The sequence below is a fragment of the Cucurbita maxima genome, unplaced genomic scaffold, assembly GCF_002738345.1.
Source record: "Cucurbita maxima cultivar Rimu unplaced genomic scaffold, Cmax_1.0 Cma_Scf00106, whole genome shotgun sequence".
Taxonomy (NCBI): domain Eukaryota; kingdom Viridiplantae; phylum Streptophyta; class Magnoliopsida; order Cucurbitales; family Cucurbitaceae; genus Cucurbita; species Cucurbita maxima.
In genome coordinates this window covers 196,926-212,489 of record NW_019272122.1, presented here as the reverse complement: position 1 = coordinate 212,489, position 15,564 = coordinate 196,926, and the positions used below count along the sequence as shown (strand labels likewise).

Here is a 15,564-nt window from a genome sequence, read left to right as displayed (position 1 = left end):
GGGTGAAAAAATATACTCAGTAAGTAACCTACGTGTAGGCTCTTAATCACATCCAAGTTTAGGAGAGAACCACCAACTATGCTCTAGGCCCTAGAATCTCGGTACTCTCAGTACACAGTATGGGGTGGAAGGACTTAACCTTTGAAGCGATATTCAGTGTTTGAGGATGAGGTGCTCCCTCATAACTACATGTACCCCTCGTACAACCCATCTAGAATTAGTCACTACATGGTCAACGTTCATCTACAGGACGGACTCATCATGCAGGCGACCTTGACCCACCCTCGTGATCAACATCTTACCATAAGACGGATCCCCATGCAGAGTAGTCGATCTACCACTAAGTAACACTTTCCTAATAGCGTCTCACCAAGCTCAACGGTACCATACCGTAGTAGGAAGGGAAGAGTAACACCTTCTTAACTGGCGTCTCGCCTAGCACAACAGTACCACACTAGAGTAGGAAGGGAAGTGGAGTATACTCGAACGCTATACCAGCTACTATCGGCTAAGGAATTATCTCTCTACACCTCGGGGTCCTAACGTGGTTCTCTATGTCTCAATGGTAGTTAAAACTATTGAGTTTAGGGCCCTGGCTTCCAAATTCACTCAATTAAGAGTTCCAAGTCCATAACAATCTAGGGTTAAAGAGTCTCTCCCTCTAAGCGCCCCTCACGACACCACTGACCGTAACATCGGGAGGGTCCCCCATCTAAACCCAACTAAACCCCTACAAGAGTACACCCTAGGCATAACACAACACTACAGTTTATCATTCATATCATAAGTTCACGCAATCATTCAACAGGAGCTTATGTATGATTAAAAATTCATACAGTCATACAAGCTCAACGGAGCGTTAACATTCATCAACACCCGGATCATAGATACACAGTTTCTCTCGTTTGCCAACATAGTATGACAGATTAAAGCAGTAGTAAGATAGTCCAGCAAGCATACAAACATCAAGTGTGAAATCTCATTAGGGCAACAAGTCAAAAAGATATATATATTTAACTTCATAAGTACAGAGAATCATTAGATCTAGCCACCTAGGGGTAATTTTCTCTAGCATGCATGCAAACCAAGCGCACCCTACAAGTATTACTTCCTAATTCTGTGCGGTTACTTATCGGAATAGAGCGTGCCCTACGAAGCTTACTTTTCAGCTAATTGGGAGCTCCAATCACACGAAAGTTTGCTGATAGGTCTTAAATCAAGTTAAATTTAGATGAGTACCAAAATCGAGATGAAAAATAGTATAATGAAAGTTAAATCGAGATAAAAGGGGTCTCATGCGCTGATTCACGCACCCACGTGCTAAAGGGAGTCACCCACGTGCACAAATGCGTGCGTACAGACGCCCATGAGGGAGGGAAGACGCAGTGGTGCACTTAACACGTGTCGCCGACTGAATGGTTCATACGACTTTAATGATGTGGGTTCGATCCCTGAAGCACGCGGCGGACGCTGGCAAGGCATCGGGTCGGGAGGCCGGGTCGTGCGCGGGTTCTTGTGTCTGGAGCGAGTATCGGTCTTATAATCCTACCCGACGTAGTATTTTCCTAATCTTTTATAAATCAATGCACGCGTGACACGCGTCCTCATTTTTGGCGACGCGCAGACCTCTCCCTGCCTGACATGCGTCCCTCTGTCGTTCGTCTTCTTCCTCTCAACTCTGCGATTTTCCAGAAAATCGATTATTTACCATTTTCTTTGCATTTTTCTATTTCTTTCACAAGATTTGTAGAGTTTATATTTGTCTACAAGTAGGTATTTTTCTTGTAATTTATTTCTAATCACGGTGATAATTAGCTCAGTCCAAAGTTATCAAGAAACATCAATACCTACATTCTTTGACGAACTCCAGAACTACTATTCCCAATCTTAATCGATCAGGACTTCCTTCACGGATTATGAGCCCAATCCTCTCTAGATTAATATGCTCAAATTTTTGAATTTAATGCTCAATATTTCTCAGAGATCTGAGGAAAATTTGAAAACAACGATTCAAGAACTTACATATGGATTTTCTTCGTTCCTTGACGGTTTTAGACGATTCAATGGTGTAGAATGCTTTCTATAGGTTCTGTGAAGGATTTTTTATGCTTTCTATAGGTTCTGAAAAAAAATTAGGTTTTGGGTTTATTGAGATATAATATTTAGAATATATATTATTTATAAAATATATCTTAAATATTATATCTTAATATTCTTTATTTATGATTTGATTTATCGTATATTTTATTTTATTTTCAGTATTTAATTATTTTATATTTTCTTCATTTGCTGCTAGCTTGTATCCTATTTAAAAGATATCAATATCAATGAGAAGACACATCTTTCCAATCGGAGATCGGGTGTTACAATTTATGTCCATGATTGTTAAATTATATAATGATAATCTTCATAGGCAAGAGAACTTTTGAATAAAAGGTAAACAAATCTTATTATAAAAGTTACAATAAATTATACTTTTCCTGTTTTGTTTCATTTTCTTTTTAAAAAAATAACAATATCTCTTTTATGAAATTTACTATTTTTGTTTTTTTTCTTTTTAGTAAAATTGTCTCATAGTCAGTCACCGTAGGTATTAAATTGAGGAGAGATATTTGGGGGAGGAGTTGTCTCAATGAATATTACCCTTGATTTCTAAAACAACAAAAATATAATCTTGTAAAATTTTAAATAAAAATTGAGATTTACCTTCCATTTTTCTCTAAAAAATTATGTATAAACTCTATTTTGATATAATTTAAATATATACATAATAGGTAAATACATATGCTTTAAATATTTGTTTTACTTCACCAAAATTTTACTATATTTATTGGGTCACCATTTGTGCTTTATGAAAACTCCCATATAAGGCTGGATAAATTTAGATAAAAATCCTCCCATTTAAATACCCAATATTCTAGGAGATGGTTAATTAATTTTGATGGAGAATATGAGGTTAAAATTCTAGTATATCACATTGAATGCTTAGAAAATGCATGCTAAATAGATGCTATATATTAAACGTGTAACGACATGTAATTTTCTACTTAATTTAAGGTCGTCGCTGTATACATATCATGATCATTGAATGCAGAAATACTTCATTTGAACTTTCATAAATCGTCACGTTCATCTTAAAACACAGTCATTGACTTATGTGGTTTGAAAACACCTTTAAAAGATGACACAACAAAAGACTAAACAAAATAAATAAATTTTTAAATTAAAGACATCCTATTCTAGTTTAAGTCTAAGAAAATAAATACGATTACCCTATGCATGTTCCATGGTCTCAAGTTGCGATGTCTCGTCAGTCGTACATGAATGTCTTGCCTTAACTTGAAACATAAGTGACTTAAGTATTTAAATAAATAATTAGTAAGTCACCCCACTATTGGGGCTTTAAATGCAAGAACATGTGAACGTAATGACCTGTCTTTTCAGTCTATTTTCCTTCGATACTATCCTAACGTGTAACTTGGACGTGTACCACATACTCTACACACAGCCCATACTTGCGAGTATGGACTCACCAGTCAGTTCGCACACCGTTGGGCCACTTTCCTTGTCGTGTGAGCATACTCTAGGATCTACTTAAACTGGACACCGTTAGAACTAGTAACCAACACGACAAAATTAGGTTAAACATAATGTTTGTTTTCCTTCCTAACAGTCGTAGCATTATAATAAACATAATGAACGTTTTTCTGCTTGGTCATCGTAGCATTATGATAACCATAATGATTGTTTTTCTGCCTCGTAACGTACACGTCTGTACTATCGTGAAGGGTAAGAGGTATCACCAATGCATGAACACACAATAAGAAATGAGGTTCCAACATTTTTCTATTTTTATTATCATTTAATACAACCCCGCTAGCATTCCGTACATATCATATCATTTCTCATATCATCACATATTTTTTATGCATATGTCGAAATTGTATTTCATGCTAGTTCGTCGTTTTGCATATCAATCACATCATATCATTCAAATTACATAAATATATTATATCATAGCATTCCATGCTTCCAGATATAACAATTTTCATCATTACATATCATACCACATATCGCATCACAATATATCATATCATAAACATGTCAATTATCACATATCTCGTACCATAACATATTTCATATCAAATCACAAAATATATGTATATGTATATATATATATATCCGTCATTCATATGTCATATCATAATCATATCATATCTTAAACATTTTGTTGTCATATCGCTCTCTAACTTATCAATAGCCTTTATATCTATCATAATCATATCGTTACATGAACGTACCTTAGTCATATCCTTACAGGAACGTATCCTAACGCTATCGTTCTATCAATCTATCATCATCCTTACTTTTAGAGTCATCCTAACACTATCGTTTTATCGTTCAATGCTTAATTTTAAAGCATATTGCTTTCTAAGTATTCTTAAATCAATTTTTTGAAACTCGAAATTTCTATACTTGTGTTGATTGGAAAACTACTTTAGAATTCATTTTACTTTCCATCTATCATTTTTCTCATTCGACTTGGTGAAAAGTAAATGAATTTAAATAAATAATTTTATCAAAAGTTGTTCAGTATATTTTTATCGTGTTTACAATAGCTTCTGGATCAACTTTTAGTATTTGTGAGAGAATTCTTAATTAATTTAGGAGTTCTTTAACACATAAAACTGTTTCTTAAAACTAATCATTTTTATTGTTTTTTTATTTTGATGATCTATCATTTCCTTAGGATCCCTATTTAGTTGTATTTAGTTCTATAATAACCTTGAATTATGTTAAGATGTTACAATTTTCTCTTGTTTATTGTTGATAATTTTTTTTTTTTGAATTATTATAGATTGATTTGTATTTGTTGAACTTTTAATATTTTTTACCTAAAATTCTATGGAATAATTATAAAATGTGGATAAATAAATTTTTAAAATTCTTTTTAAAGTTGACAACCGGACAACCCAACTCGAAAATATATAGGGAAATTCTTTTAAAAAATAAAAACATTTTCCAATAAATAATATAGATATATTAGTTAGCCGCCACATTATTTCTAGGCCTAAATCAAAGTAGTCATATCCCACATCGGAAAGTGTCACCTTGGATTAATAATATTTAAACGAAGAGAGAAAGCTGGAAGGGCACGACCTTACTTGAACAGGATCTGTTCTATAGGTTGTACAACTGTGTCCTTGAGTTCTAAGGAGACAAGAACAAAAGTCTGGTGGATGAACCATTGCCCTGCGACTAGAGCGTGATTAACGGCTCAATGGACTTTAGGTCCTGCCGCTGTAGAGGATCGTTCTTGGCCGACATGGTACGGCTGGGATGGTCGCATGGGCGGTCTGACAGACTCAAAAAGATTTTTTTTTTTTTTAGCCTCATTGCATTTTGGGATTTGGTTGAATGGGGTTTGGATTTGTGCTATTAAAAGTGTGAGAAGATGAGAAAGATGGAAGTTTTTTTTTCCCTTTTTTGTCGAAGATTTTAGTTGCTTCGGTTAGTATTTGGTTTATGCTCGTAAGGTGTTTGATGAATGTCTCTGAGACTTAAAACTTTTTGTTTGGATCTGAATGTTGAGTCAAGCTTGAGGTGGGGTTGTTTTTATGTTCTAATGGGTTTGGATTTCTGGTAGTGCATTGCTGTTGTGTGAGAGAAGATACGAAAGGTGGCATTCTGTTTTTTGGCGAGTTTTTTGTTTATGCTTGTAAGGTGTTCGACGATATGTCTCTGAAACGAGTCTTATAAGTTTTTTCATTTGTTTACTTTTGGGTGTTATTTTTCACATAACTTGTTGTTTTCTACTGCTTATGTCAGTGTTCATCCAGTATTTTTGTTCATAATTATAGATGGTGAGCACACTTGGCCGACCTCAGAGTGAGGTAAGCTGGGAACGGGCATCCTTCCCTACCATTAGAACTTTAATGTTATTCTTTATCCTAAGCTTTGGATGAACAACCTTTGGACAATAGAATCGTACCTTTCGTTCTTACACACCTCAATTTTCAAGTGTTATGGTCTAATCATGAGGGTAGTATTTTATTATGTTGTGTACCCAAGTTTTTATGTTTTCCTTCTTTATTACCGAGCTCAACTCCAAAGATATAATGTCTCAAAATGAGGAGGCCACTGTGAGATCTCACACTGGTTTGAGATGGGAACGAAACGAAGTATAAGAATATGTATCGTGAGGTTGATTGCAATAAGTAATGGGGAAAACAGACAATATATACGGGAGGTTATCTTGGGCTGTTGCAAATTGTATACAAATTGTATAAAGTGAAACACTTAGTAGGATGCTGAGCCCCCAAGCAGGTGGATTGTTCTCTTTACAACTATAAAGAAATAAAGAAACTTAGATTTGATTATCTTTTCGGGCTAGGTATTCATCTTTAATTGTTAGAGTTCTTACCATATTCTTTTATTATCTTTCGTCTAGTCTATGCAATTCTACGTCGACGATAAAAAAAAGATTGTCTTTCACTAAGTGAATGAAAGTCGAGGAAAGGGAATTTTGAGTCATATAGACTCTTAATCGCAACCAAGTTTAGAAGAGAACCACCAACTATGCTCTAGGCCCTTGAGTCTCGGTACTCTCAGTATACAATACGGGGTGGAAGCGCTGATTCATGCACCCACGTGCACAGACACGCGCGCGTATGGACGCTCATGAGGGAGGAATGACGCGGTGGTGTGCTTAACACGTGTCACAGACTAAGGTTCATACGACTTCGATGGTGTGGGTTCGATCCCTGAAGCATGCGGATTTTTTTGCCACTTTCCACTGCGCAACACGCGGCAGACGCTGGCAAGGCATCAGATCGGGTCAGGAGGCCGGGTCGTGCGCGGGTTCTCATGTCTGTAGCGAGCATCGGTCTTCTAATCCTACCCGATGTAGGATTTTCCTAATCTTTTCTAAATCAATGCACGCATGACACGCGTTCTCATTTCCGGCGATGCGCAGACCTCTCCCTACCTGACATGCGTCCCTTTGTCGTTCGTCTTCTTCCTCTCAACTTTGCGATTCTCCAAAAAATCGATTATTTACCATTTTCTTTTCATTTTTCTATTTCTTTCACGAGATTTGTAGAAATTATATCCATCTAGAAGTAGGTAATTTTCTTGTAATTTATTTCTAATCACACTGATAATTAACTTAGTCCAAAGTTATCAAGAAACATCAATACCTACATTCTTTGACGAACTCTAGAACTCCTATTTCTAATCGGAATCGATCAGGACTTCCTTCACGAATTATGAGCGCGATCCTCTCTAGATTAACGTACTCAAATTTCAGAATCTAACTCTTAATATTTCTCACAAATCTGAGGAAAATCCGAAAATAATGGTTCAAGAACTTATATATGGATTTTCTTCGTTCCTTGACGGTTTTGGACGATTCAATTGTTCAGAATGCTTTATATAGGTTTTATGAAAGATTTTTGAAGAGATCTCGACTGGAATCAAATTCCTTGTGGCTATTTTTCTAATTTTTGAAGAGATCTCGACTAGGTAGACCTATTCCATTTTTCTAATTTTCCACCATTTTTTTCTTTTTATATTTTTCTATTTTTAAACATTTTTCTCTTCTACCTCTTCCCAAAATTCGGTCTCTAAGATCCTCAATAAAATCTTGGATCTTCAACTTAAAGGGAAAAAATTTTGTTTTCAATTTCTCACCGTAGATCGGGTGTTCCAATTTATGTCGATGATTGTTAAATTATATAATGTTAATCAATGAGGTAGAAATTAAAATTATATCTTTCTCGGTAAGGTAGCTTTTGAATAAAAGGTAAATAAATCTTATTATAAAAGTTTTAGATGAAAAAGATTCTACAACTAAATTATTCTTTTCACGCCCATTATTAGAGTCTGTTGTCATAGGGGTGGATCATCTCATAAGATAGAAGATAGAACATTAGAGACCTCATTGTAATACATCTTTATAGATAATAATTAAACTCGCTACTATCACGAGGACTCATAATAAATTTAAAGGAGGGCTTTCAGAAGATGTTGCTGGATTTGGGCCAGTTGGGACTCGCCTATTCGTGCCTAGACCAAATGGAGGCGTGTCGGGAGATGTTGCTGGATTTGGTCCACTTGGGACACGTCTTTTTGTGCCTAAACGTGAGGGAGGGCTTTCAGGAGATGTTGCTGGATTTGGGCTAGTTGGGACACACCTATTCGTGTCTAGACCCAAGGAGGCGTTTCGAGAGATGTTGCTGGATTTGGTCCAGTTGGGACACGCCTTTTGGTGCCTAAACTTGAGGGAGGGCTTTCAGGAGATGTTGCTGGATTTGGGCTAGTTGGGACACGCCTATTCGTGCCTAGACCCAATGGAGGCGTTTCGGGAGATGTTGCTGGATTTGGTCCAGTTGGGACACGCCTTTTGGTGCCTAAACTTGAGGGAGGGCTTTCAGAAGATGTTGTTGGATTTGAGCCAGTTGGTACATGCCTCTTAGTGCCTAGACCCAATGGTGGCGTTTCGGGAGATGTTGCTGGATTTGGTCCAGTTGGGACACGCCTTTTGGTGCCTAAACTTGAGGGAGGGCTTTCAGGAGACGTTGCTGGATTTGGGCCCATTGGTACACGCCTCTTAGTTCCTAGATCCAATGGAGGTTTTTCGGGAGATATTGCTGGATTTTGTTCAGTTGGGACACACCTTTTGGTGCCTAAACTTGAGGGAGTGCTTTTAGGAGATGTTGCTGGATTTGGTCCAGTTGGTACACGTCTTTTGAGACCCAAAGAAAGCACATTGTCACTCTCATTCCACTTTGCCTCGAGACCATTGAGATTGGACAAAATAGCAACTAGAGAGATCAACAAGAAGGCATAAACCATATTGACATTTTTAAGCAAACCCATTTTGTCCTCACACAAGTATTATAACTATGAAATCACAACTTTATATAATCTGTTGTGAACAACTAATTTAGAAATTTAGTAATAGTTGTTGTGCAAATATATTTCCATCTTTAAACAATTTACTATTTATAAATTTAGAAATTTAGTAATAGTTGTTGTGCAAATATATTTCCATCTTTAAACAATTTACTATTTATAATGATTGGAAACTAATTATGCTTGGTAAGAAATATATCTAATCATTTCCATCTATTTTATTGGAGGAAAACTTCACCCAACTTTAATATTAATTCTCGAATGAAAATATTTTCATCTAATTTAGAATGTTGTTAAAAATATTTCCATATAATTTTAAATAGTGCAATGTTACCTTTATTTTGAGTCACTATTTGTGCTTTAGGAATCCTCCCCGATCAAGTTTTGACAAATTTAGATACTCAATTATATAATTTAAAGTTTGATTGTGTCCTTTGAAATCCAAGTCAACCTATGAGTAGATACTCAATTATATAGTTTAAAGTTTGATTGTGTCATTTGAAATCCAAGTCAACCTATGTGAGCTCATGACAAAAGTTTGTCCTTTGAAATCCAAGTCAACCTATGTAAACTTATGGTGTCAGTTTCAAATTCGTACTTTTGTAACATTATTACTCTTATTTACAAGGGTCCATGTATTATATTTTATGTGAAAATTAGAGTTTTGGTAGGAGTAAAGTTTTGGAATATTATTTATATATCTATATCATTCTATTTTTATTAAAAATTTCATTTTCTATCATTACTAATGGTTGGTGTTACCGTTAAAAAAAATAGATAGAATTGTTTTAACATGCATGATACTTTCTTGTCTTTTGTAATTTTATTTTGTTTTATTCTTTAATTCTATGGCCTAAATGTTACATTTTTTTTTTCCTTTCTCTTTGTATTTATTTTTATATTTAGTTTTAGTTTTTAAATCACTTAATCTTTCTTTTTTTTTTTCTTTGTATTTATCTTTATGCATTTTGTTGGCCTATTTTTATTAATCAATTCCTATTGCATCTAAATTTTTTTTTTACCAATTTATTTCCATATTTTTATTGGCATATTTTTAATCAAGCCGGTTTTCAAAATATGTTTAGGATCTGATAATTTCTAACTCTATCCAAGTAATTGCAACAGAATTTAGAAAGATATAGAATTTCAAAATATTTTTGTTATAACTCTATCCAAGCCTGTTTTCAACTATTTTTGTTAATCAATTCTATTTTCTACCTCTAGCCTATGTTTCTAAATCTTCTTTCTCTTTCTTTATTTATGTATTTATTTCTTATCTCTATATTAGGTATTCTGGCCAATTTTAATCGATTATTTGGCTAGGATCTGATAATTTAATATACATAATATACATAATTGCAATGGAGTTAGGGAAGATCTAAGCTATAATTGAAGTGATTTCTAAAAATAAAATTAAAAGAAAAGAAAAGAAAAAATCTAATATATAGCTTAACAATCTAATATTTTTTTAGGTATGCTTCTATCATAAAATGTCTTTCTCCCACAAATCTTGACATTTTTTTTTGTATATGCTTCTATCATAAAATGCTTTCTTCCACAAATCTTGACTTCAGTTTATTTTTTGCATAACTTGATATTCAGGTGTGAGGGGTTATTTTTGCAAAACCTATATTGTAGCCTATTCTAGCATGACCCCTACTTGGTTGACAAGAGATAGTTTGGAAAAGAGATGACACATTAGTGGAGAGAAGTGTGGGGAGAGGTGACTTGGTTGCTAGAGATAATTTGGAAAAGGGATGGGACATTAATGGAGAGAAGTGTGGGGAGATGTTTTTTTTTTTTAACGGTATTCTTTTTTTTTTTCTTCATTTATTTATTTGGACTTTAAATTAGTTATTAAGAATATCTCATAAATTGTATGTGCGGTCATATTTAAAAATATGCCAACTTTTTTACCCATTAATTTTTTTAATTTATTTTTAATTTTTTTAATTTTTTTAATTTTTTTAATTTTTTTTTTTAGAAAAGCTAAAGTTTCACGAATTAACTTTCATATTTATGTCCATAATTGTTGTTGAATTTGGTCATCTTGGGACACTTCTCTTGGTGCCTACATTTGGTGGAGGGCTTTCAGGAGATGTTGGACACTTCTCTTGGTGCCTAAATTTGGGGGAGGGCTTTCAGGAGATGTTGTCCTGTGACACTTCTCTTGGTACCTAAATTTGGTGGAGGGCTTTCAGGAGATGTTGCTCGATTTGCCTCTTGGTGGCTAAACTTGAGGGTGGGCTTTTGGGAGAAGTTGCTGGATTTGGGCCCGTTGGTACACGCCTCTTAGTGCCTAGACCCAATGGAGGCATTTTGGGAGATGTTGCTGAATTATGTCTTGTTGGGACAGGCCTCTTGGTGCTTAAATTTGAGGGAGGGCTGTCAGTAGATGTTGTTGGTTTTTGACCAGTTGGGATACGTCTCTTAGCTCCTAAACCCAATGGAGGTGTTTCGAGAGATGTTGCTGAATCAGGTCCAATTGGACACGCCTCTTGGTGCCTAAACTTGAGGGAGGGCTTTTAGGAGATGTTGTTGGATTTGGGCCAGTTGACACACGTCTCTTAGTGCCTAGACCCAATGGAGGCGTTTCAGGAGGAGGTGTTGGATTTGGGCCAATTGGCCCATGTCTCTTAGTGCCTAGACCCAATGGAGGCGTTTCAAGAGATGTTGTTGGATTTAGTCTAGTTGGGACATGCTTTTTAAGTCCTAAAGAAAGCACATTGCCACTCCACCTGCCTCGAGACCATTGAGATGAGACAAAATAGCAACAAAAGAGAACAACAAGAGGACATAAACCATATTGACATTTTTAAGCAAACCCATTTTATCGTCACACAAATATTCTACCTCTAAATATTCTACCTCTAAATCTCACCTCTATATAAACTCGAGTGAACAACTAATTTAGAAATGTAGTAATAAATTATATTTTTTTAAGTTAAGTTTTCCTAATTTATTGGTAACAAATGATTTTGGGAAACTAATTATGTCGAGTAAAAAAATATATCTAACCATTTCAGTCTATTTTATTTTTAATTTTAAATCAGTTATAAAGAAACTTTATTATAATTAAACTTCATCCAACTGGTAAAAATTAATTGTATATATGAAAGTTTTATATAAATTTGAAGGCACTTTTTTAAAACAAAATATTAACCATTTCTATTCCTAACTAATTATAAGAATATTTTTTTTAATTTTTTTTAAAAAATTTAACTGCATTTTTAGTTCATGAGAAGTTTAATAAAAACTTTAGAGTATTTTTTTTAATTTAAATTTCTTTGTTTTTTTTTATTATTTTTTTAAAAGACAAATTTAGTATTTACTATTTGAAAATGTACATTATTCCTATAAATATTTTGAGATTGGCAATAGATTTTCATACCATCTTCCTAATCACCAAACATAAAAAAAGAAAGAACAAAAAATGAATCTTTTAGGGTTCTCTCTGCTATTCATTTTTCCACTTTTCTTTCATCCATTTCCTGCCACTGCTGACTCATCACTAGACCTGAAGCCTTCCCGTAGATCTCTATCGGCCTTCCTCTTCACTTCTCCGCCCCCTCCAGCAGCGTTCCTCTTCACCTCTCCGCCACCTCCTGTGCGAAGCTTCTTTAAATCTTCACACCCGGCATCATTTCTCTTCCCCTCTCTGCCACCCCCGACGGCGTTTCTTTTCCCCTCTCCGCCACCTTCTATGCAAAGTTTCTTTAAATCTCCACCTCCGGCGGCGTTTCTCTTCCCCTCTCCGCCACTACCTATGCGAAACTTCTTTAAATCTCCACCTCTGGCGGCATTTCTCTTCCCCTCTCCGCCACCCCCGGCGGCGTTTCTCTTCCCTTCTCCGCCCCCTCCGCCGTAGCCAATGGAATGATGTGAAGACTGTACAGAAGATCAACCACGCTAGAGAAGATAAGGGTGAGAGAGATGTTCTCAATAATAGATGAACATTTTTAATTCAAGCCCTTTAATAATGTAACATAGAAATCTTATGATCACTACTTTTATTTTAATAATACCTTTATCATTATATAAATACAACTTTATTTCACGTTTAACAATATTCATAAATTTTCAAAAATAGTATTAATATTTTTAATTTATTGAACGTCTAAGGACTTCTGTAATAATATTTGGATGAAAAAATATTATAGTTTTAAAATTACAACAATTTTGATTTATTATTATTTTTTTTTTACAATTTCGATCAAATTAAATGTTAAAAAATAAAAGGAGAATTTTAAGTTCAAATTCACTTTTATTTTATTTTATTTTATTGCAACACCTCCTCCAACAACATAATGATCACTGATCAGCAATAAAAAGAAAAGAAAAAATAGTAAGATTTACTGTGAGAGAGAAAAAGGAAAACAAGACTTTATACCCGTTTAATTGAGAGAGAGAAAAAAAATTTTAGATCTTCTATCTCTTTTACTCTATTTCAATTATTTAGATTTTTACCATCATTTTAGAAAATCATGATCAACAACAATAAAATGGTAAAAAAAGTAGAATCTATTAAAATTGAATAAAGATAATTACAAAGATCATTAAAAGCAGAAGAAAAAAAAAATCATTAAAATTGTTGAAAGATAGATACAAAAAGAATTAAAAGCAAGGAGAATAAAAAATGGAAGTCTTTTATGGTTGGATTAAAATGGGATAAAGATAATTGTTAATAAAATTAAAAGAAAAAGGAAGGGAATAGAATTGTCAATTTTGATGTCTACGGTCAAACACAACTTAGCTTCAAAGAATAAGAATTATAAAGGATAAACCATGAAAAAATAATTGAATTTGAAATATCATAGGACTAGAAAGCAGATAATACTCTAACATAAAATAAATTCATCAAATTCTTTTATATGACAGTAGCTTATATCTTCTAGAAAAATGGTTAACTCCGTCTCTAAACTTGTTACATAAAAGTTCGAACTTGAAACTGATGTCATGAGCACACATAGGTTAACTTGGATTTCAAAAGACAGAATCAAACTTTCATTAACGATAAATTCATGACAACAACTTAAGCTAATCAGGTAAGTGGTCTTTCTGTCGGCTCGGTCGGAAGACTTGTCTTATGTATGACGACACGTGTCCAGTGGCCCTTGCACGTGTCATTTATGCTTTATGTTATATGATGATGTGATGACGTTAAATGATGATGTGTTGATGTTATATGATGATGTGATGATGTACATGATGTTGACATGATGACGATGATGCATAATAATAAGAAGATGAGACGTATGATGATGAAATGCCTTAATATGACAATCTTCCATATTAAGATGTTGTGCATGTATTAAATGCCACAATGCATTATGACGACAAGTTTTCAAAGACACAACCCTAGTTAATGTTAATGATGATAAATATATGAATGTCAATGCATGCATGTTACTTAAAATAATAAGTGAATGGTGTATAGTGTTATGTCTTAAAGATGATTTAAAAATGAAAACTGTGGGGATCTCGTGCTTTTTGTGTGTTCATATATATCGGGATAATTCTCCACTAATGATGATGAGCGGGGACGCGCACAGTATGATGATGAAGGTGTTCATGGGGAGCAATTGGCAATCAACGCTTGATTAATAATTGTCAATTGGCTGATGTGAGAAGCAATCCAGAAAAGAAGACTTGAGGAGTACTTGAAGTTGATGCTTTATCCTCTATCAACGCTTAATTAGCTTCGATGACTAATATTCTACAAAATCTAGCATTGGGAGAAGGTTCCATGAATAAAGCACCCGTCCAAGTTGCTGTTGTAATGCCCTAAACAGCAGCTGAATCTTGTGTATAATGTGGAGAAGAACAAAGTTTTGATTAACGTCGAGTAATATAACATCAATTTTTTATGTGAAGAATCAAGCTAATAAGGCATCTAAAAATAATCTCTTCTCAAAGACTATAATTTAGGGTGGAAAAACTATCAAAACGTCTCATGGAAGAGACAAGTCTTATACAATCAACAAATGTCATCCTCCAACTAGCAGACCGATCTTTCACTCGTCTAGAAGGAAAAATAGAAGATATTCTAATTCAAGTGGGCAAGTTCATATACCCAGTAGGTTTTATCATTTTGGATTATGAAGCGAACCATGAATACCAATTATCTTGGAGAGAACATTTTTGAAAACTGGAAGAACAATTGTAGATGTCCACAACAGAACTATAATGTTGAAAATGAATGATCAACAAATAGAATTTAATATCAATGACAACGTAAAATATCCAACTGTAGTAGAGAATCGATCAACAATTTATAAATTGACAAAGAATCCAATAGCTGATAGTTGAAAACAACAACAAGAAGAAGACAACAATTTGAATAATTGCACTAAACAACAATCAGAATTGGATGAACTCGTAAGATATGTTAAATCATTGGAATTATAGGAAAGAAAAAATTCATCAATAAAGTCATCTATTGAGAACATATGCTTGAGCTACGTCTTAGAAGTAGAGCTATTTGATATATAGGGGATAGATTTCACAATATATTTCCACCCACAAAATTATTTCTTTGACAATGGATAACTGAAAAAACAATTAAGGAAAAGGGAGCTGACAAACGATAAACAGGTAACAAGCTCCAAGGAAACCAAGTTAGTTTTTTTTTTTTTTTTTTTTTTTTTT

At 34.2% G+C, this 15,564-nt stretch overlaps 1 long non-coding RNA gene and 1 other non-coding gene across 2 annotated transcripts in view; one reads left to right on the top strand and one right to left on the bottom strand.

The window, feature by feature from the left end:
* The window catches only part of LOC111473156, a 113,877-nt gene that overhangs the window by 52,848 nt on the left and 45,465 nt on the right, over window positions 1–15,564 (bottom strand). The window lies entirely within an intron of this gene.
* On the top strand, window positions 5,156–5,367 carry LOC111473157. Its single transcript, XR_002715575.1, has one exon. It is a non-coding gene; the product is annotated as a Plant small nucleolar RNA U3 (small nucleolar RNA).